Below are 22,108 nucleotides of genomic sequence, written 5' to 3'. Positions count from 1 at the left end.
AACGGTTGCATGGCGTGATTCTAGACCTATGGGTGAATATCCTATCCTTGAGGGTTATTCTACAAATTTTCAGTAACTTAGCATGTGACCGTTCGATCTCATATCCAAGGGCTGCCAGTAGCCCGTATCATGGTCGCGCCTACCACGACCATGGCCTCACTCGCGCGGTCGCGCTCTTGGAGATTTAACACGGTGCGTTAGGCTATCTGATGTTGGCATGTGATACATAGTCATCACTTAGTCACTCATACTACAACAAGGCTAGCTATAAGATTGGCTATAAGAGTATTTTTTTACTTCTCTCTATCTCTTTCTTCGTAGTATTTATTGCATTTGCCAAGGAGTGACCTCTTCCAGTGAAATGGTTCTTAGATGAGGTGCTAAGGGCATTAAATGGCTTAGCAACTCAAGTCCCCAATGCATAGGTGCTTAGTTTTTTGTTGCTAAATTTGCTTCATTTAATTAGCTATAGACTCAAAATTGTATTTTCACCTAGGTACACGCACTTAGCACCGTTTCTTCCTGGGGTCACAAAACTAGTCTCTCTCTTCTTAATGAACTTTACCACATCAGACTTTATGCCTATGTGGCAGGCTTAGCACCTATAGGATCAAGTACAATAGTGGGCTATAAGAAGTGGCGATTCTACTGGGCATGCTTTAACAGGCTCAAGCCTGTCCTCTGAAATTGAAAAAACGAAAACTTACTACTAATTCCTAGCCATTTCAGCCCACAGTCTGTGTCTAGCATGTTGTTTACCCGCTCCAACCTTTGTACCGAGGAGTTGAGCCTGCCCTTCATTTTTATCCAAGATTCGCCACTGCTATAAGCCCGCTTTACATGGCATTTTTGCATATGTGGAGGAAAGAGGCAAGGAAAAGTGGAGGAGTGGGCTCTCACTACAAAAAAAGACACATCTGTGACATTTTGAGCCGAACGAAACTTTTTTCTGTCATACACATGACACTTCTATGACGATAATTGTGACAAAACCCGGTATCATCACAGATGTGGTGGGCTCCTACTTCTATGACAAAAAATCATGACAGAAAATGGGCTTTTTGTCCTGGGCGGGCCGGAGACGCAACTGCATGACATTCTTTGGGCCATCCATGACGGAAAAAATCATGGTAGAAGCGAGGGCGAGGAAAATTTTGCGGAGTTCCCGGTTACGGTGGGTGGTCGGGGGCCGAGCGATGCGTGCTTCTCTTGTACACGTACGCGCGTGTGTGCGAGGCGTTGGCTCTAACTGAACCCGAGCGAGGGCGTTGGGCTCTAACTGAACCCGAGCGATTGCACTGCAATCTACGCGTTACTGAACCCGAGTGATCGATCGATGCCTGTTAACTGAACCCGATCGAGTGATTCCTTCGCTACTACTGCTAACTGAAGCCGATCGATGCTGCCTCTCTGGATGAACAGTGAGCATTGCAGGGGGGGTTGGATGAATAGTGAGCGGTTGTCGGAGAGAATGACCATGGGTAGCCTAGCCGGGTCCCCCTGGCTCTTCGAAAAATAATAGGCCGATCGAGCCTACAAGAACCCAAGACACGGGGCCGCCTTCCCCCGGTTGGCTATCCCACAAGCTGACTACCGGAAGGCAGCCCGGCCTTAAAACCCTCATGAAGAAAGCTTCGATAGGGCCGACTTCGAGAAGCCGGCCATGAGATGACCGACTCCAAGAAGCCGGCCCCTGACAGGCGGCCAAGATCATGCCCTCAAAATCTGCACCCACATAACGAAGATGGGACGGGGCGTGGCAACAGTGAAGCCTTCCACCCCCGAATCCCAGAGTACGCATGGCTACAGTACGCCGTACGGGGCAGCCATGACCCGTCCGGCGTGGCACTGCTGCCATGCCGACCATGAGGTCACCCACGACGGGCTGTCAGTCTGGGACACCCGAAGACGGCCCTGCTTCCCCTAGTCGGCCTCGGGCGTAGCCGACTCTCACCAGCCGGCTCACTCCCTCCCTCAAAGTAAGCGCACCATTAAGGAGACAAGACGAGGTAAGGCTACAGTGAGAGGCCGCCAGGCGGCGGCACTGTTGCCATGCTTACCTCGAGAAAGCCCTCGTCATCAAGAGTGAGGCAACAGTAACCAGCCCCCGACAAGACCAATCGGTGGGGCCTACCTGTCGACCAGGAGGCCGGCAGCCGGCGGGCCCCAGCAGTCGGCGGGCCCCAACAGCCGGCGGAGAAGCGGGCTGTTGTTAGACACTGACGGCTGGGCCCATGCCCAGCTGGATTACCATTGTACCGCTGGGGGGGTAGGCCTATATAAACCCCCAGGGCACCCATGCAAAGGGTTGGACTTTGATAGCTTTAGACACAACTTTGAGAGGAGAAGAGAGCAGGCCTTGCCCTTCTTCTTCCTCTCGCCAAACAGCTCAAGGAGCCTCTTGTAGCCACTTGTTGATCTAGTGATCATGCGGAGACCCCGCAGAGCAGGACTAGGGGTGTTATCTCCACAGAGAGCCCCGAACCTGGGTAGATTCACCGGCGTGCATGTCTTCGCCTCATCCCGTTTCCAGGCACCGGCGATGTCTTATTGGCTCCCACAATGATAAGCCATCCGTTGGCATATGTCGTACCTACCATCCGACATTTGGCGCTCATCGTGGGGCCAGGTTCACCGTCGTCCGGAGACCTATTCTAGACGGGAACCCTTTTCCTCCCCCGCGAGCGTAGCCAGCCCGTTACGCCCGATAGCGCTTGCCCCGACGCGCTGCAAGGTGTCGACGACGCTTGCGCGGCGAGCTGCCTCGCCAATCTTCTTGGCGAGGCTCGCATCTCCGACGAGCCCGCATCTGATGCGGGCACCGGCTACCTCGAGAGCCGCCTCGTCAGTCTCCTTGACCAACTCCACGTCTCCAGCAAGCCTGCTGTGGATTATGAGTCGGTTGGATCCACCGACCGATGCTTGTCGACTCCGACACGGCATCACTCGACACTTTCCCCACTAACATGGTGGTCTTCGACGATCCTCTCCCTTGAGCCGACAGCGGCGGCAGCACCGTCACCGAGGTGCTAGTCATCAGCCACGGAGTCACCTCTGGCGAGAACGCCCACGACGCCCTACAAGCGGCGCTGCACGACCTGTTCGCTCCCATCCCGGCCGACGCCGACGCCGAGGCGCTGGAAGCATGCCGCCTTGCCCTCATTGCGGAGGGCCAAAAGCTAGCCACCATGGGACGCCTCACTGAGGCTCACCAGCGCAAAGTCGACCGCCCCGCCTTCGGCACGCCGCCTCCCGACGGGCCGAGCCGGGCTGGCATCGTCCAGAAACGCGGCGCAGCCATCGCCGACATGCTGGGGGCAGAATGCCCAGTCTACGCCACGCCTCTCGAGAACCTACGCGCCGCCCAGTCGGTCGTAGACGAGCTAAATGGAGTGGGGGCCGACGAGCTCCCCTACATGACCAGACGCATCCAGCAGCTGATCGACGCGGCCGCAAAGCGGCCCAAAGCCGGCGTCCGCACTAAAAGCCCCCCTCCCCACGCCGAGAGCACGGCGCGACGTCACGGATGCCGACTGCGGGCGGCGCCCGCGCAAGACAAGAAAAGGAGCTGGCTGCCAGTCGCAGTCGGACTCGAATCACCATTGAGCGCGACGCAGAAGGCCGCCCTCAAGTTGTGGAGCGATGGGGCGATCGCCTCCTCCTCCGCCTCGTGGGGAAAGATACCCCACCCCGCCGCCTGTCACGCATCTGACTCTCAGCGGCCGACTAGGTCGCCGCGAAGGAGTCGGCGAAAATGATACCCGCCATCGGATCGACCGCCTGGCGCGATCCCTGGCGTTAGAAGAGGAAGATGATGTCGGCCCGCCTTGCTTTGGCCCCCGCATCTGCGACGAGCCCTTCCCCAAAGGGTTCTCGCTCCCAAGAGGCACGCCCAAGTACAACGGCTCCGTGAAGCCGGAAGATTGGTTGTTCGACTACTCCACCGCAGTCCGCATAGCAAACGACAACATGCGTGTTGCTGTGAAATACGTTCCCCTCATGCTCCAAGGCACGGCGCGCACCTGGCTCAACAGCCTCAAGCCTTACAGCATCAACAGCTGGCTAGACTTCATGGAAGCCTTCATCCGCAACTTCACCAGCACCTACAAACGGGCTCCCAAGCCTCGACAGCTCTCCTTGTGTGTAGAAGGACCCAATGAATCAACCCGCGACTACCCCACGCGTTGGGCCAAGCTTTGGAACTCCTGCGAGGGGGTGCACGAGGTTCAAGCTATAGAGTACTTCGCCGTCGGCTACCGAGAAGGCACCCTCCTCAAGCACCAACTCCTCTACGACGAGCCGTCTACCCTCGATGAACTGCTGGTCATAGCAAATAAGTACGCCATGGCCAACTCCTCAATGAAGACCGAGCTCCGGGTAGACGCTTCCGGGAAGGTGCTCGCTCCGGCTCCCAAAACGCCGGCTGGAGACTCCAACCGACGCCCGTACCAGAACGACAACAAGCGCAAGGCTCCGATGCCGACTTCCAGCAGTCGGCAAGTGGCCACAGTCGAAGAAGAACAACCCGAAGGGCGGCCCGCGCCCAAGAAGCAGAAGGGCGGCAGGCCGGCTTGGTAGCCGGCTTTCTCCTACGAGCAAGCCCTTGATGCCCCCTGCAAGTTTCACAGCGGCGCGAAGGCCTCCAACCACACTACTCGAAAATGCCATTGGCTCACGTGAACCTCCAAGGGCGAAGGGCTGGTGCCGCCTCCGCCTGCTGGTCAGCCGCCTCCGGCTCCTCAGCAGCCGGCCGCTCGGCCAGCATTCGGAGCTGTTCAAGACGAGTTCCCTGACGAGCATGCCGCCTACGTCATCTTTACAAGCCAGCCTGAAGACCGGCGTAGCCGGCGCCGACAATACCAAGAAGTCAACGCGGTCGCCTCCAATAACCCCGAGTTCATGCACTGGTCAGAGAAGCCCATTAGCTGGAGCCGGGCCGATCACCCAGAGGTGATGCCGTCTCCCGACTCCTATGCATTGGTTTTGGACGCCACCATTGCAACAGAAAGGCGAGCTGCCCGATTCTCCCGCGTACTGATAGATGGCAGGAGCAGCATCAACATACTATACGGAGACACCATGGTGAAGCTGAATATCAAGACGAAGTAGCTCATGCCGAGTCGGACTGTGTTCCACGGCATCGTACCCGGCCTGTCCTGTGCACCAATCGGCAAGATCAAGATAGATGTTCTCTTTGGGGACAAAGATCATTTCCGCCGAGAAGCAATATGGTTTGAAGTGCTGAATCTGGAGAGCCCTTACCACGCACTGCTTGGCCGGCCTGCTCTGGCTAAGTTCATGGCTGTGCCCCAGTACGCCTACCTCAAGATGAAGATGCCGAGTTCCAAGGGCATCATCACCATAGCCGGAGACTACAAGAAGTCTCCCGAGTGTGCCGCAGCCAGCAACCGGCTGGCCGAGTCCCTCGTGATCGTTGAGGAGAAGAAGATGCTGGACCGAGTCGTGGCCATGGCTGGCAAGCAGCCGGCCCTGTCCCCCGACCCCAAGGAATATGATGCTCAAGGTTCTTTCCAGCCGGCCAAAGAAACAAAGAAGATACCTTTGGACCCAGAGCACCCGGAGAGGTACGCTGTCATGGGAACCGGCCTTGACAGCAAATAGGAAAGCAAGCTCGTCGATTTCCTCCGTGATAATTGGGACATCTTCGCATGGTCTCCCAAAGACATGCCGGGTGTTCCGACGGATTTCGCCGAGCACAAGCTACATGTCCGATCTGACGCCAAGCCGGTCAAGTAGCCCTTGCGCTGCCTGTCAGAAGAGAAGAGAAGAGTAGTCGGAGAAGAAATAGCCCGGCTTCTAGCGGCCTGCTTCATTATGAGGTGTTCTTCCCAGAGTGGCTTGCCAACCCGGTCCTGGTGTTGAAGAAGAACAAGCAGTGGCGCATGTGCATTGATTACACAAGCCTCAACAAAGCCTGCCCCAAAGATCATTTTGCTCTACCAAGGATTGACCAAGTGATAGACTCCACAACCGGATGCGAGCTGTTGAGCTTCTTGGATGCTTACTTGGGCTACCACCAGATAAAATTGGACCCACCCGACCGCCTGAAGACCGCCTTCATCACACCATTCGGAGCTTTCTGTTACCTGACTATGACATTCGGCCTGAGAAATGCTGGTGCCACTTTTTAGCGTTGCATGTAGAAATGCCTCCTCAAGCAGCTCGGCAGAAATGCCCACGTCTATGTAGACGATATTGTGGTGAAGACGGAGAAGCGCGGCACCCTGCTGGAAGACCTCAAGGAGACATTTGAAAACCTGCGCCGATTTTAGATCAAGCTCAATCCTGAGAAATGCGTGTTCGGAGTACCCGCCGGCCAGCTCCTAGGCTTCCTGGTCTCCGAACGCGGCATCGAATGCAACCCAGTGAAGATCAAGGCCATAGAGAGAATGGAGATTCCTACCAAGCTGCGAGACGTCCAAAAGTTTACCGGATTCTTGGCCTCCCTCAACTGTTTCATCAGCCGGCTCGGAGAGAAGGCTCTCCCCCTCTACCGACTCATGAAGAAATCCACTCCCTTCGAGTGGAATGACCAAGTAGACCAAGCTTTCCACGAGCTAAAAAAGATGCTGTCCACGCTGCCTGTCCTGGCGGCACCGACTGAAAAAGAGCCCATGCTCCTTTACATTGCCGCCACCAGCCGGGTGGTCAGCACCGTTATCGTGGTTCACCGCCCAGAAGAAGGCCGAGCTCAGTTAGTCCAGAGGCCGGTGTATTATCTGTGTGAAGTGTTGTCCACCTCGAAGCAGAATTACCCACACTATCAGAAGATGTGCTATGGCGTGTACTTCGCCGCCAAGAAGCTCAAGCCCTACTTTCAAGAGCACCCCATCACGGTCGTATGCACTGCCCCGCTCGCCGAGATCATAGGCAGCTGGGATGCATCCGGCCGGGTGGCAAAATGGGCCATTGCGCTGGCTCCTTACACGATCTTCTACCAACCCCGCACCGCCATCAAGTCCCAGGCATTGGCCGTCTTCCTCGTCGACTGGGCCGAGACCCAGTACCTGCCGCCTGCGCCCGACTCCACTCATTGGCGGATGCACTTCGATGGATCCAATATGCGCACCGGCCTGGGAGCCGACATCGTCCTCACCTCTCCCAAGGGCGACAAGCTCAGATACACATTGCAAATCCATTTTGCCGCCTCCAACAATGTGGCCGAGTACGAGGCACTCATACACGGGCTCCGGCTGGCCAAAGAACTCGGCATCCGCCGGATCCTGTGCTATGGTGAGTCGGACTTGGTAGTCCAGCAATCATCCGGCGACTGGGACGCCAAGGATGCAAACATGGCGAGCTACCGCTTCCTTGTTCAGCAACTCAGTGGATATTTTGAAGGATGCGAGTTCCTCCATGTGCCACGGGCCAACAATGAGCAAGCAGACGCCCTGACACGAATAGGCTCCACCCGACAAACTATACCAACCGGCGTCTCTCTCCAACGCCTCCTCAAGCCGTCTGTCAAGCCGTCTCCAGAGTATGATTCCATCTTCGTGCCGCCTGACCCCGACGCAGCCGGATCCGGCTTGGGGAACCAAGCAGGCGGCTCGGGGACTTTGACAGGCGGCTCGGGGACTGCTATAGTCGTACCCGGCCCGGGGACTTCAGAACCCGGCCCGGGGACTATTGCAGCCGGCCCGGGGACTGCATCGACACAACAGGCGGTGGCCGACTCCAACTCTTCACCACCCAGCCCACCCGCCCTGGTCGCAGTAGCCGTTTTTACAATAGAAGAAGTCACAGCTCCATCATGGGCCTAGCCCATCCTCAATTTCCTGGTTAACAGAGAGCTGTCGACTGACGAGATCTCGGCAAGACAAGTCCAACACCGAGCCGGAGCATACACAATAGTGAACCGAGAGCTCGTTAGGCGCAGTGTCACTGGAGTCTTCCAGCGCTGCGTCGAGCCCGAGAAGGACATCCACCAAGGCGAATGCGGCCACCACGCAGCCTCAAGATCGCTCGTCGCCAAAGCTTTCCGCCACGGTTTCTTCTGGCCGACTGCTTTGGACGATGCCAAGGAATTATTCAAACACTGCAAAGGGTGCCAAGTCTTCAGCTCCAAGCAACACCTGCCGGCTTCTGCACTCAAGATCATTCCCCTCACTTGGCCCTTTGCTGTTTGGGGATTGGACATGGTGGGCCCATTCAAGACGGCGCGCGGCGGCATGACACATCTGCTTGTCGCCGTGGACAAATTTACCAAGTGGATTGAAGCGAAGCCGATCAAGAAGCTGAATGGGCCGACTGCCGTGACATTCATTGCAGATATCACAATCCGGTATGGCATACCACATAGCATCATTACCGACAATGGCACGAATTTTGCCAAGGGAACACTGGCACGTTTCTGCGCGACACAGGGCATCCGACTGGACTTAGCGTCCGTGGCCCACCCGCAGTCAAACGGCCAAGTCGAGCGAGCGAACAACCTCATCCTCTGCGGCATCAAGCCCCGATTGGTCGTGCCACTGGAGAGCATTCGGCCGGCTGTTAGCTCGACGAGCTACCGGCCGTCCTCTGGAGCTTGCGCACTACCCCGAACAAGTCAACCAGCTTCAACCCTTTCTTCCTTGTATATGGTGCCGAGGCTGTCATCCCAACTGACATCGAATTCGACTCACCTCGGGTCACCATGTACATGGAAGAGGAGGCCGAGGAAGCGCGAGAAGACGACGTCGACCTGGTGGAAGAGGGCCGGCTGTTAGCCCTCAGCCGGTCCGCCATCTACCAGCAGGGCCTACGCCATTACCACAGCCGGAAGGTCAAGCCAAGATCCTTCCAAGAGGGCAATCTTGTGCTCCGGCTGGTCCAGCGAACAGCCGGCCATCACAAGCTCTCGGCCCCCTGGGAAGGCCCATTTGTCATCAGCTGGGCTCTAGGCAATGACTCCTACTACCTGATCGACGCGCAGAAGCCGAAGGCATGCAAGAGGGACGATTCCGGCAAGGAGTCGGAACGACCATGGAACGCCAATCTCCTTCGAAGATTTTACAGTTAAAATGCAGTATGTACCACGCTACCTTTTGTATTAAGTATGAGACAACGAGCCCCCTGAGGAGTACTCGGGGACTACCCTCTTTTATCTATGAATGATGAGTATCATGCCTATGATTATGCTACTACATTTGTTTTCTCGTCCGGCACCGGGTTCGATAAGTCAGCCCGGGGACTTGCCGCCTTGGGTTATATTTAAGTTCTACCCGCAGTCAGACAAGTAGTGTGCCGGCACCCAAGCCCTCTCTTGTTGAAAGTCGCAGCTCGAAGAATCGACTGTCCGACTGGCAAGAGTCAAAGGCAGGAAAGGATGCCCACACGAAAAACGACAAAGTACTAACGAACTTATATAACACAAGCCGGCTTCCCCCCCGCCAACCGGCTGTCAAAGCAGCCGGCTGGCCGGCTTCCCTTCTTACTTTGCTACAATCTAAGAAGGCTCGAGTACTTGTCCTCCCAGACGGCCAAGACCTTACTCGGCCACAGATTGCAGAGCAGCTGTCCGGCTGGGAAGGCGGCGAACAAGGAAGGGCGGCAAAGGAAAACAGCCAAAAGATGAAAAGCAAGTAGGAACGGAAGCCAAGCACATGCATAATTATATTTACACAAAAGGCCTTCGAAAGGCCAACGTTCAACAAAGTTTGAATACACCCCCAGTGGGTGGAACTGCGCAAAATTAATAAAAATTGTTCAAGGAGTAACGGGCAGGAAAGCAAGGACGGCAAGTCAGGCCAAGGGCGCAACAGGCGTGTCGGGCAGGTTGGTGGAGACGGCAGTGTCGGCTGGAGGAGTGGTCGGCTGGCGAGTCTCGGCTTGATCGCCGCCTGTGGCAGGCAGCGTGCTCACACGCGCCTCATTGCTAGAGGCACGATCAGGCTGAGGCTGGCCGGTCGCTCCACCGTCTGGCGTGGCGTCTTCACCATCCTCCTCCTCCTCCTCTTCACCCTCGTTGCTGGAGTCGATCTCCTCCACTGAGTCTTCTCCTTCTGCTGGGTTCAGCCCGAACCACTCCTCCGGCTGAGCGACGCCGTCTTCATTCACCTCAGGGGCAAAGGCGCTGGTGTCGGTGAAGTCGGCGATCGCCGAGGCGCGCTGGACGATAGTCAGCCGCACCGCCTCTAGCTCCTCGTCAGCCTCCTGCCACCAGGTGCGCAGCTGGGCCAAACCCAACCCGGGATACCAAGCCCGGACGAACTCTAGCGCCCGCTGAGCCCCGCATCGGATTGCAGAAGCCTTCCAGGCCTCGAAGCGGCCGACTGCTACCTCCAGCCAGTTGGCAGTCCGACTGGGGGTGCAGGGGATCACCTCGCCGGGTCAGAGGGTGGCCAGCACCTGCGCTCCGGCGTGCTGAAGTCGGCGGAGCATGCGGTAAGCCGGCTGGAGGCGGGCCTGAATCGCCAGAAGCTGCTCTTCAAGCGTCCGGTTGGCACCCGGTGCGATCTCAACCCCAGCCTGCCGTCGAGCCTCGTGGTGAGCTTCGATGGCTTGGTTGGCAGCAATGGAGTAGCCGGGGAAGTATTCTGCACAAAGAAGAAAGAGGCAGAACAAGTCAGAAGACAGATCAGATGACAGGGACGAGCAAAGGAACGAAGAAGAAGGCGGCCTACCGTCAATCAAATCCTCAACCCCACCGTAGCCTTTGCTCAGCGCCTGCCTCGCCTTGGCCCAGCTCGCCGCCTTGGTCTCATACACGGCTTTGAGGGTAGCCTCGCTGTCCTGCGCTGTCTTCAGGGCCGCCTTGTGGCTCTCCTCCTGGTCGGCCAGTTTCTTGGCCAGGCAATCACGTTCCTGAGCCAAGGCGTTGCACTCAGTTTCCTTGGCACGAAGGGCGGTCTGAGCTGCGCCTAGCTGCTCCCTCAAGTCGGCATTGGCCCCTGCAGATATGAAGAAGAAGAAGAAAAAGCAATAAGAAAGAAGTCGTCAGGAAAGATCCGACCCGATTGCTCAGCAGTCGGCCCGAATCTCGGGGACTACACCCAGTGGGTGCGCTGACGCGCCCCCACATGAGATAAAAAATAAAGCACTTACTCCGGCTCTCTGTTAGATCGGTGGTCTTTTGATTTATCTCCTGGGCCTGGGAGTTGAAGGTAGCCGCATGGAGGTTGTGATAGTCCTGCAATGGGACAAAAGGTGCAAGTAAGAACAAGACATCAATCAAAAACTACTAAAAAGTTCCAAGCCGCCTGCTCAGCAGCCGACTCGGAACTCGGGGACTACACCCAGTGGGTGCACTGACGCGCCCCCACGGAAGAAATCAAGAGCAAGAAGAGTCACCCGAATGGCCGACCGCGTTGCAAGGAATTCTTGGGTATACTGCTTCAGCGCGGCGGCCTGGGACTGAAGCTGGGCCAGGACGTCCTGCGCCTCCACATTCAGCACGGCCGTCCCACCGCCCGGCGTCCACCCCGGCGAGCTGACGCTGGCCGTCTCCAGGTCATGGGACCACGAGCTGGAGCCCGCGGCCCTCTGCGGGTCCGGCTCTGAAGTCGCCTTCACTGCACGCCGACGAGTTAGCGACAGGACCACGAGATCCGCCCCCACAGCCGGCTCGCCTCCAGCCGGCTGCTCAGGCGGCGCCTCGGGCTGGCCGCCTTGGCCCGTCCCGGCCGACACAGGCGGTACCGCCTCTCCCTCCGGGACGACTGTGTCGCCCCCTTCCCTCTCCATCGCCGGCTGGTCACGACCGACTTCTTCTGGCGAGGGCACTGGGATATCGGGGGCCACGGTGCGGAGGGGGATGATGAGCTGCGGAGGCTGGCTACGTAGGGCCTCCGCCGCCTTCTCCGCGGCCGCGGCCTCTACTTGGGCCTTGGCCGCCGCATCGGCCTGCGCCCCTGCCGACTCTGCCGTCGTCTCCTGAGCCGCCCTGGCGGTGGTCGCCCTCTGCTCCTCCACCTCCCGTGCCTCCCGCGCGTTCCACTCCGTCGCCGCTTGGAGCTCGGCATGGGGGTCCACGCGGCGGGAGCTTGCTGATCCTCCCGCCCCTCCGACTATGGAGGCGGCTGTAGTCCGCTCGAGAGAGAGCGGAGCCCTGTTTTGATGAATCAGGAGAAGGCTTAGAAAAACGCCAACCAAAGAGAAAAAAGAAAGGTGTAAGAGGATTGACACTTATGCCGAAACTGCCTGCGGCTGCTTCACCACCTTGCGGAAGCGGGCTGCCTTCGCGGCCGCCTCGTCCCGTTTGGTCACCGCCGCAGTACCCTTGGGCTTCTTCGGCCGACTGCCGAAGAGGGTCGGCGCCGCTCGGCGCTTCCGTGCGCCACCTCAGGCAGCCGGCCCGACAGATGAGGCCGCACCCTGATGGTCGGATGCCGGCTGGCGGCGCGGAATAGGCTCGGCCTCGTCGTTGTCCGGACAGTCCTCAAAAGTGGCGGAGAGCCCGAAGCCGCCTGCCTCGCCGCCTCCCCCTACGGCGTCATCATCTAAGGCGGCCGCCCCCAAGTCGGGGTCGTCCAAGTCGTCCGCCGCGCGGTCAGGAGAGAACTCACGTTCCGCCCCCGCGGTCCCGGCCGACAGATGAAGGAGGGGGTTCTGATTAAAAACAAGCCGACTGGTCAGAAGCCGGCCAGTGAGAACTCGGCAACAAGAGAAGAAGGAAAGAAAGAAGGCTTACCACAGGCGGGGGATCGACGCGAGAGTACGGCTCCTTGCCGTACCGCCATTCCTCGGTGAGCTTGCAGTTGGCAATGTAGTTCACCATGTACGATACCTCGTCATGAGGCATCTCCTTGGTGCTTAGACGACTAGGGTCGAAGCGGCCACTCATCTGGAAAATCAGGTGAGGGCGGCCTTGGAGCGGGAGAACTCGGCGCTCCACGAAGGCGGCTATCAGGTCGGGCCCGGTCAGCCCCTCCGACTGGACCAGCACCCGGAGCCGGGCGACGGCGCCAGCCCCAGCCGGCGTCAGCGACCTGGCCCGGTAGGACCACGAAGGCTGCCTCCCAGCTGGCGGGCCGGCTACGTAAGCCGACAGATTGACGTAGTCGCCTTGTGGAGCGACGTTCTTCACGTAGAATTAGGATTTTTGCTAAAGCTTCACCGACTGGATCAGCGAGATGGCTGGAAACGGGTTGTCGGCCGTCGATATCCGCATGGCGATGAAGGCGCCGCATGGAGCCGGCACACCCGCGACGACGGTGCCGAGCTTGGACTGGAAGAATTCCCCCCAAAGTTCGAGGGTGGGGAGGACGCCGAGGAAGCCTTCGCACAGGGTGACGAAGGCCGACAGCAGCACCATCGTGTTTGGAGTGAGGTGGTGCAGCTGGAGGTGATAAAACTCGAGGAATGAGCGGAAGAAGCCGCTCGCGGGCAGGCCGACGCCGCGCAGGCAGTGCGAGCGGAAGACTACCCACTCGCCCTCCTCCGGTGCCGGCGAGATTTCCCTCTCCGGCGCAAGACGGACTCGCACGTAGTCCTTGCCCGGCAACCGCCGCGTCTTGTGGAGGAAGTCGATGTGGTCTTCATGGACGTTGGAGCCGTCCCAGGAGCTCGACGTTGGAGCCATGAGAATGGAGAAACGACGGGGAAGGCGTGGCGGCGGAGCGCGTGTGATTCGGCAGCGGAAAGACTGCGGTGCGCTGAGAAGATTGGCGGAGCGGTGGCGTGGTGGAGAGCAGCTACGGCGACGGAGAGAAGGAAGAAGAAGAGAGTGGCGGAGCAAAGGCGAGCGTGCGAGCATCTGCCGCTCCCCCCTCCCCTACTTATAGCCTCGCGCGGCGAAGCCGAGGAGGCGAGGCGTGGGGGGACGTGGGATTAACTGCGCCCACTCCCCCACGCCCCGCGATTATCACGCCTTAACGGCGTGCAGAAACCGCCGCTAGAAGACGAGCAGCCTGCTCGGGCCAGAAAAGATCCGTGCTTGGGCCGAGGCGTGGAAGTGGCGGGCCCCGGTATGCAGCGGCGTCCCGTCATGCGCGTGGGCTGGCAGGCCCTTCCAGCCGAAGGGTGCCATGTGGCGCGCAGGCGGCGGGCGGCCAGCCCGTAGCCTGGCTTGCGCGCCAGCTAGTTCCCGCCTTCAGATTTCGAAGAAACTTCGCCGAGAAGGCATGCATGAGTAAAGTCGGCTCCTAGCTGCCGGCTCTTCAGGATAGGAAGCTGATTGAGCTTCTTGTTCCCCCTTCAGCCGTGAAGCACAACCAGCTTCGGGGACTACTGTCAGAGAGAATGACCACGGGAAGCCTAGCCGGCTCCCCCTGGCTCTTCAAAAAATAATAGGCCGATCGAGCCTACAAGCACCCAAGACACGGGGCCGCCTTCCCCCGGCCGTCTATCCCACAAGCCGACTACCGAAAGGCGGCCCGACCTTAAAACCCTCATGAAGAAAGCGTCGAGAGGGCCGACTCCGAGAAGCCGGCCATGAGATGACCGACTCCAAGAAGCCGGCCCCCGATAGGCGGCCAAGACCGTGCCCTCAAAATCTGCACCCACATAACGAAGATGGGACGGGGCGTGGCAACAGTGAAGCCTGCCACCCCCGAATCCCGGTGTACGCATGGCTACAGTACGCCATACGGGGCAGCCATGACCCATCCGGCGTGGCACTATTGCCATGCCGACCATGACGTCACCCACGGCGGGCTGTCAGTACGGCCCGCAGGCCGCGGGCCCCTTCGGTCAGAGAGACACCCGAAGATGGCCCTGCTTCCCCTAGTCGGCCTGGGACGTAGCCGGCTCTCACCAGCCGGCTCACTCCCTCCCTCAAAGTAAGCGCACCATTAAGGAGACAAGACGAGGTATGGCTACAGTGAGAGGCTGCCAGGCGGCGGCACTGTAGCCATGCTTACCTCGACAAAGCCCTCGTCATCAAGAGTGAGGCAACAGTAACCAGCCCCTGACAAGACCAAGCGGTGGGGCCTACCTGTCGACCAGGAGTCCGGCAGCCGGCGGGACCCAGCAATCGATGGGCCCCAGCAGTCGGTGGAGAAGCGGGCGAGCGTAGACACTGACGGCTGGGCCCACGCCCAGCTGGATTACCATTGTACCCCTAGGGGGTAGGCCTATATAAACCCCCAGGGCACCCATGCAAAGGGTTGGACTTTGATAGCTTTAGACACAACTTTGAGAGGAGAAGAGAGCAGGCCTTGCCCTTCTTCTTCCTCTCGCCAAACAGCTCAAGGAGCCTCTTGTATCCACTTGTTGATCTAGTGATCATGCGGAGACCCTGCAGAGCAGGATTAGGGGTGTTATCTCCACGGAGAGCCCCGAACCTGGGTAAGATTCGCCGGTGTGCATGTCTTCGCATCATCCCGTTTCCAGGCACCGGCGATGTCTTATTGGCTCCCACAATGATAAGACATTTGTTGGCATATGTCATACCTACCACCCGACAACGGTGGGGGTGGATGCAGGACCCCGTGGCGTTGCCTCTGGATGAACAAGACGACCCCGTGGAGGGCTAGATGAACAGTAGACGGTGGATGGGTGCCCGTGGAGGGGTGGTTGAACAGTAGCCGGTGGATTAGCGCGCGGTGGAGGCTGGATGAACAAGAGCCCGTGGAGGCTGGAGGAGGTCGACGGTGGACATGAACAGTATCCCGTGGAGTCCCGTTTTGCGGTACGCCACACCCCTCCCAATGAACAGGACCCTTGTTTCGACCATAGCGCTCCAACACAAGTCCGTTTCGTCCGTTTTGCGGTACGCCACACCCCTCCCGATGAACAGGACCCCCGTTTCGACCGTAGCGCTCCAACACAAGTCTGTTTCGTCCGTTTTACGGTATGCCACACCCCTCTCGATCAACAGGACCCCCGTTTCGACCGTAGGAGGTCCGTTTCCTCTGTTTTGCGGTACGCCAGACCCCTCCTGATGAATAGGATCCGTTTCAAATGTGGCCGGTCAAACACAAGGCCGTTTCCTCCGTTCTGCGGTACGCCAGGCCTCATTTCCATCACCTGTTCCGTCCAAGCCCTCCCGATGAACACGATGACGCATTCCATTCTGACCTAGCCGGTTGGCTCCCCATGAACACGACGACAACGCTGTTTCTCCTTTTTGACCCAGCCATGTACACGAGCCCTGGCCGTACGTATGCGCGAGTAGGCGTTCGAGATCCCGCCCGTATGTACGTATGTGGCCATATTTTCTTTCTTGCACCCTGGCCGTTGTACGTACGTGTACATGCTACATGCGCGCCTCTACTACGACACGTGCGCGCCTCTACTATGACACGTGCGCGCCTCTACATCCACCAGTATGTACGTACACGTTCACGACCAGAATGACAACGCTATGTATGCTTCGACCAGGTGGGTCCTGACTGTCAGGCACTTCCTTGCGTGTGAAGATGTAGCTGGTGGGTCCCAGCAGTCAGGGGGGGCGAATCATTTTTTCTCTTTTGCCCGGACGTACTTCCTTGCGTGCGAAGGTGTAGCTGGTGGGTCCCAGAAGTTAGGGGGGAAACATTTTTTTCGTGAAATACGGTGGCCCGTCCGGTGGGTCCCTGCTGTCAGGTGGAGGAATCATTATTTTCCGCGTAATAAGGAGGCACTTCCTTGTTGCGGCCGTGGACCCAGCTGTCAGCCTCTCCACGTACAGTCCACGTCCGATGGAAGTCGTTCCTTGACCACGTTAACCACGCCGCGCCGAGAGCACCATGGCGGTGGACGACGGCGAGGCCTAGGAAGGGGACGATGCGAAGCCGGGGAAGACGCGACAGTGGATGCCCACACGGAGAGGAGTATGAGGGTTCACTCGTTCGGCTGCGGCGTGAGGCTACCTTCGCCGCAGGGCCTGGCCAGCGGTGGGAATAGTAGGGCGCGGTGAGGCCTCCGCGGCAGCACAGCCGACCACGGGAGGCAGGAGCATGCGGCACGACCGGCGCTGCTTTGGGCGGCTGGAGCAAGAAGACCAGAGGTTGAAGAAGCACTACGGCCGTTGGATGGACATCGTACGGTCACTGGAGCTAGAATCATTCATATTGACTAAGTTGACAAAGCCCTCCATCCCTGTCAACTTAGTAGGCCCACAAGTCAGCCTCCCACCGTGGTGGGTCCCAGCTAGCAGGGGGAGTATTATTTTTTGTGCGTAATAAGGAGGCACTTCCGGTGGGTCCGAGCTGACAGCGGGGGAACATTTTTTTGGGAAATATGGTGGCCTGTCCGGTGGGTCCCAACAGTCAGGGGGGAAACATTTTTTTTGCGAAATAAGGTGGCCCGTTCGGTGGGTCCCTGATGTCAGGTGGAGGAATAATTATTTTGCTCGTAATAAGGAGGCACTTCCTTGCGGACACTATGGACCCAGCTGTCAGCCTCTCCACATACAATACTCTTCTGATGGAAGTCGGTCGTTGACCACGCCACGCCGAGAGCACCAAGGCGGTGGACGACGGCGACGCCTAGGAAGGGGACGACGCAGAGCCGGGGAAGACGCAATAGTGGAAGCCCGCGCGGAGAGGAGTACGAGGGTTCACTCGTTTGGCTGCGGTGTGAGGCTGCCGTCGCCGCAGAATAACAGGGGGTGTGGATGAGTGGAGGGATGGCCTGACTAGTGGTTGGAGTAGTATGGGGGTGGTGAGGCCTCTGCGGCAGCACAGCCGGCCACGAGAGGCAGGAGCAGGCGGCACGACCAGCGCTGTTTTGGGCGGCTGGAGCAAGAGGACCAGAGGTTGAAGAAGCACTACGACCATTGGATGGACATCATACAGTCACTGAAGCTAGAATCGTTTATATTGACTAAGTTGACAAAGCCCTTGGTACGCTCCAACTTAGTAGGCCCACAGGTCAGCCTCCGAAACGGTGCGTCCCAGATGTCAGGGGGAGGAATCATTTTTTGGGCGACCGAAGCTAAGAATATCCGAGATTGAAGAAGAAGCACGACATGCGTTTGATAGACATCCAACGGCCACTGCTGCTAGAACCATGTGTTGACTATAATAAGTTGACAAAGCCTTGCATACGCATCAACTTATTTTTTTAGGGGACGCGTCACTTAGTAGGCCCACAAGTGTGTGGCAGAGAACTTATAGCCCATTTGCGATTTGTAAGAATGTACAACCCATTTTTGAATTCTAATGGAATTTACTACAACCCATTTACAGTTTGTTAAAAGTACAACCCATTTTTCTAGCTAGGTCAATGATTAATAATTTCAACCAACCGTTGAAGACAGAATTGAATAAAATTTCCCACATTTTGATGGGATCCGAAATATTTTTATCCCCAAATTTCTAGTCAGATTAAATATAAATTTGTATTACGTAAAAATCCAACGAAACATTGCGCGTGCAACAATGAAAATTTAAGATTTTCAAAATCCATAAATAATATTTTATAAACTAATTTCATGTTTGGTGCATTTTTTTATAGTTACTGCCCAGTTTTTATAATTACATCCCATTTATTATTTTTTAAAGCCCATTTTCCTGTTAAGCCTAATGCATCCCTCCTAGGAAAGATTTGCAGCCCAGCGGGGCGGAGAATAACAAGTTGACCTTGCCTGGGTATTCCACGAAAAACGTATAGCTGCGCTAGCCATTTTCATCTTGAAAAAATTAGTATCTGGGCTGGATATTTGGCCTGGGCTAGATGGGCCACAGCCTGCCCAGTTAATAGCCTTCTCTCCTCTGAACAACAACGAAATCATCGCCAAGAAAAACTCTGCAGTGCTCATGCCTCAAAAACACAAATACTGCTCGAGCTGCTTGGTCCAAGTTGTCGGCTGCACCTTGTGCAATTCTCTCGTTTATATTGACTACATAGGTTGACAATGGTGTGGGACCGTGATGTCAGGAAACCAGGAGAAAGCAAAAAAAATATAGTTGTACATAATAAGGAGGCACTTGCGTACGTACGGCTATGGCCCTAGGGGGTCCCTAGTGTCATCCAGTCAAAATAAAGTCATCTCCTGAATCCTCATGTTCGTTGACGATGTTAACAATGCTCGGTGCCACGACGAGCGCAAAAACTCGAAGGCCAACGGAGAGGGCCTTGTAGGCCCTATGGATGGTCTGATACAGCGCCCGCTGCTCATTCAGGAAGCTAGGATCATCGGACACCTATGAGCACCTTCGAGAAACTGAGACGGCATGAAACGGTAAGGCCACGCTTGGGAGCTATGGTTTATTTCATACCTGTATTAACATACAAGTGTAATTTACTCGTCATCGGAAACAATGCATAAAATACAGGCGTAATGAAACTGAGGGCCCGAGGTCTGTAAGTAAAACTGGCAGGTTACACGTGTAATTTGAGAGACCAATGTATATTTTATGAGCACTGCTATATGGACGACATTACCAGACGATACATGCAGGACGTGTGTATCATGCCATCCATGGGCAAGGCTGAAACAACAGCTAACGGCTGGATTAGCAATCGTCCGAGTGTCGTTCAACATTTTTATCGTGTGTGAAGTACTTCCGATATTTTACTAGTCGAAATCGACCAACCAAGCGCTTCGCCTGAGACCATCTGCTTTTATTTACATGCGTCAGTTTTACAAGCGGTTTTGGTTGGAAAACGACGATCCAATCACGGCCTAATATCATGAGTTGGTCGGAAGATCATATGGTTTCACGTCTAACCTACCCGACTTGTCGTATAGGCTATGAATGAAACATCAGACGATGAACTTCTTAAGCACGGAAACAACAGAAGAGGATGATCGTCTTAACAAGCAAATCACTGGCAGTAGATCGACATGCAAAACAATACGAAGCATTATTCTCAGGAGGCACAGTGAACAGCTCGTGATGCCGCATGCCACAACATTCCAAGCTCAACTTATCAAACACAAGGCCTGGCATTACATAGACAATATTCAGAACAAACTCTTAACACAGGAATATCTTAGTAGAGTAACTATTTACTTCTAAACTGAACACAGGAATAGGAAAAAACACTCAACGCTGCTCACAGCAAGGGCGTCCCACTCAAAAATATCAAATGCATGTCTTCTGGCTAACATCAATGAGCAAATTTTGACAAGGTTTTCCAATTCCAATATATTAAACTAACGTCATCTTGCTAATATCAATGATTAAACTTTGACAAGCTTTTCCCATTCAAAATATGTAATGCCTATGATCGTGGAGTCCTGTCATAGCTTCTTGTACTTGTTTGGGCACTTTTTGCCCAGGGCACTCCACGTGTTGTTTAATTGCTAATGCTCTCTGCAGACTAGTCATGTCAACAGCGTCTAATAATACTCTATAAAGCTTCTCGGTCATTCCTTCTGTAATGTAGCGCAAACAGTAACTGCTTCTTTCTGCAAAGTGGAACGACCAACTGGACCCAGTAATGCAGCAGTTTGCCTTGGACACATTGGCTTCTTTTGTGCAGTTCAACTAAAATCAAAGTCGGAATAAAACCGAGCTTTAATTTTGATATCCCTGTAAGCAACAATAGGTATAAGGGAAACAATTACTGAGAAATAACGGTTGATGACTTGTACTCCCAGAAGAAAAGCAACTACTGATCTACTTTATCTTAATGGGAAACAAAGCAGGAGAGTAGCAATTCTCCATCAGTGTGATTCATTCATATTGACTGAGACATTATCTTAACAATGCCTTGTTTCAACATGTATAAAGAACGACAAAGTAGAAAAGTACCATTGCTAACACAATGCAACTGATTCATTTTAACAGAGACATTATCTTAACAATACCTTGGTTAAATATGTAGAAAGAACTACAAAGCAGGATAGTACCATTCCTAACAAGTGTTGCAGTTTTGAACTAAGATTCAGTAGTTAATTAATTCTGAGAGTGGCATTGCTTAATTTTACCAGCGGCATTAGATTAACGAAAAGCATAAACAGTTCCAGAGGAGAGTGGGCGTAGCAACAATATGTGCTTCCATCTACTTATAAAGGGGGTGATGCAGAGTTTGTTGTAACAAAGCAACAAGCATCATGTCTGGGTTGGTCCCATTTTTGTTCACTACTTAATGGGAAAAGACAGCAATACAATAGCTTCAATTCAACATTTATTTAAAACAGAACCAATACAAGTGGCACAACATCTCAAAGCACACTACACAATCATGTGGATGAAGGCCTGTACTGACCTTTCATGAGAACACAGGATAAAATACGAATCTAGCAACACGAATAGGAAATCCAATCTCGTTTTGTGTAGGTGCACTGAAATCAAGCAAAGTGTTTCGCGTAGCGAAGCAAAATGTCGCAATAGCAACAATTTGAATAGATATCCTTGTTTAAACAGAGGCAAAAAAGGAATCAATTACTGGTTAATAAAGGAGGATGAAACATGCGTCCACAAAAATGGTAATCCCGCTAATCCCTAACAAGTGTTGCAGTTTTGAAATAAGATTCAGTAGTTACTTCTGAAAGTGGCATCAATTACTGGCTTATAAAGGGGGTGATGCTGAATTTGTTCTAAGCAACAAGCATCATGTCTGGGTTGGTCCCATTTTTGTTCAGTACTTAATGGGAAAAGACATCAATACAATAGCTTCAATTCAACATTTATTTAAAACAGTACCAAAACAAGTAGCACAACATCTCAAAGCACACTGCACACCATGTGGATGAGACCAAGATTTGAAACAACTCGCCACGAAGACTGGAAACAAATCCGATCTCCTTTTGTGCAGTTCCACCAAAATTAAGCAAAGTCACTTGTGTGACATTCAAGTTGAACTTCACAAAACACTCTTAAAACATAAGTGTTTCGAGTAGCGAAGCAAAATGTCACAATAGCAAGAAGTTGAATCGATACCCCTGTTTTAACAGAGGCAAAAAAGGAAACAATTACTTGCCGATAAAGGAGGATGAAACAAACGGTGACAGAAAGAAGCATCTAACTTATCTTGGATGGAAAACAAAGTAGGATAGTAGCATTTCTAAAACGGTTGCATTGATTCATATTAACAGAGACATTCTCTTGAAACAACATTCATTAAAAATGTAATTTACTTTTAACAGTGGCATTACTTCAATTTTCCGGTGGCATTCTTAGATTAACAACAGCAAAATAGTTGTATGGGGCATGCCAGCACCATGTGCGTCCACACGTATAAATGGTTGATGCAGAGTATGTAGCCAAGCAGCATATATGCGTTGGTCCCATATTTGTTCTGTTTGAACCTTTTTCCTATGCGAGGGCAGCAAATCTAGTCCTGCACA

Source organism: Triticum dicoccoides, chromosome 2A, assembly GCF_002162155.2.
Source record: "Triticum dicoccoides isolate Atlit2015 ecotype Zavitan chromosome 2A, WEW_v2.0, whole genome shotgun sequence".
NCBI classification, from domain to species: domain Eukaryota; kingdom Viridiplantae; phylum Streptophyta; class Magnoliopsida; order Poales; family Poaceae; genus Triticum; species Triticum dicoccoides.
The sequence above is the reverse complement of the archived record's forward strand: the minus strand, read 5'-3'. Positions refer to the sequence as shown.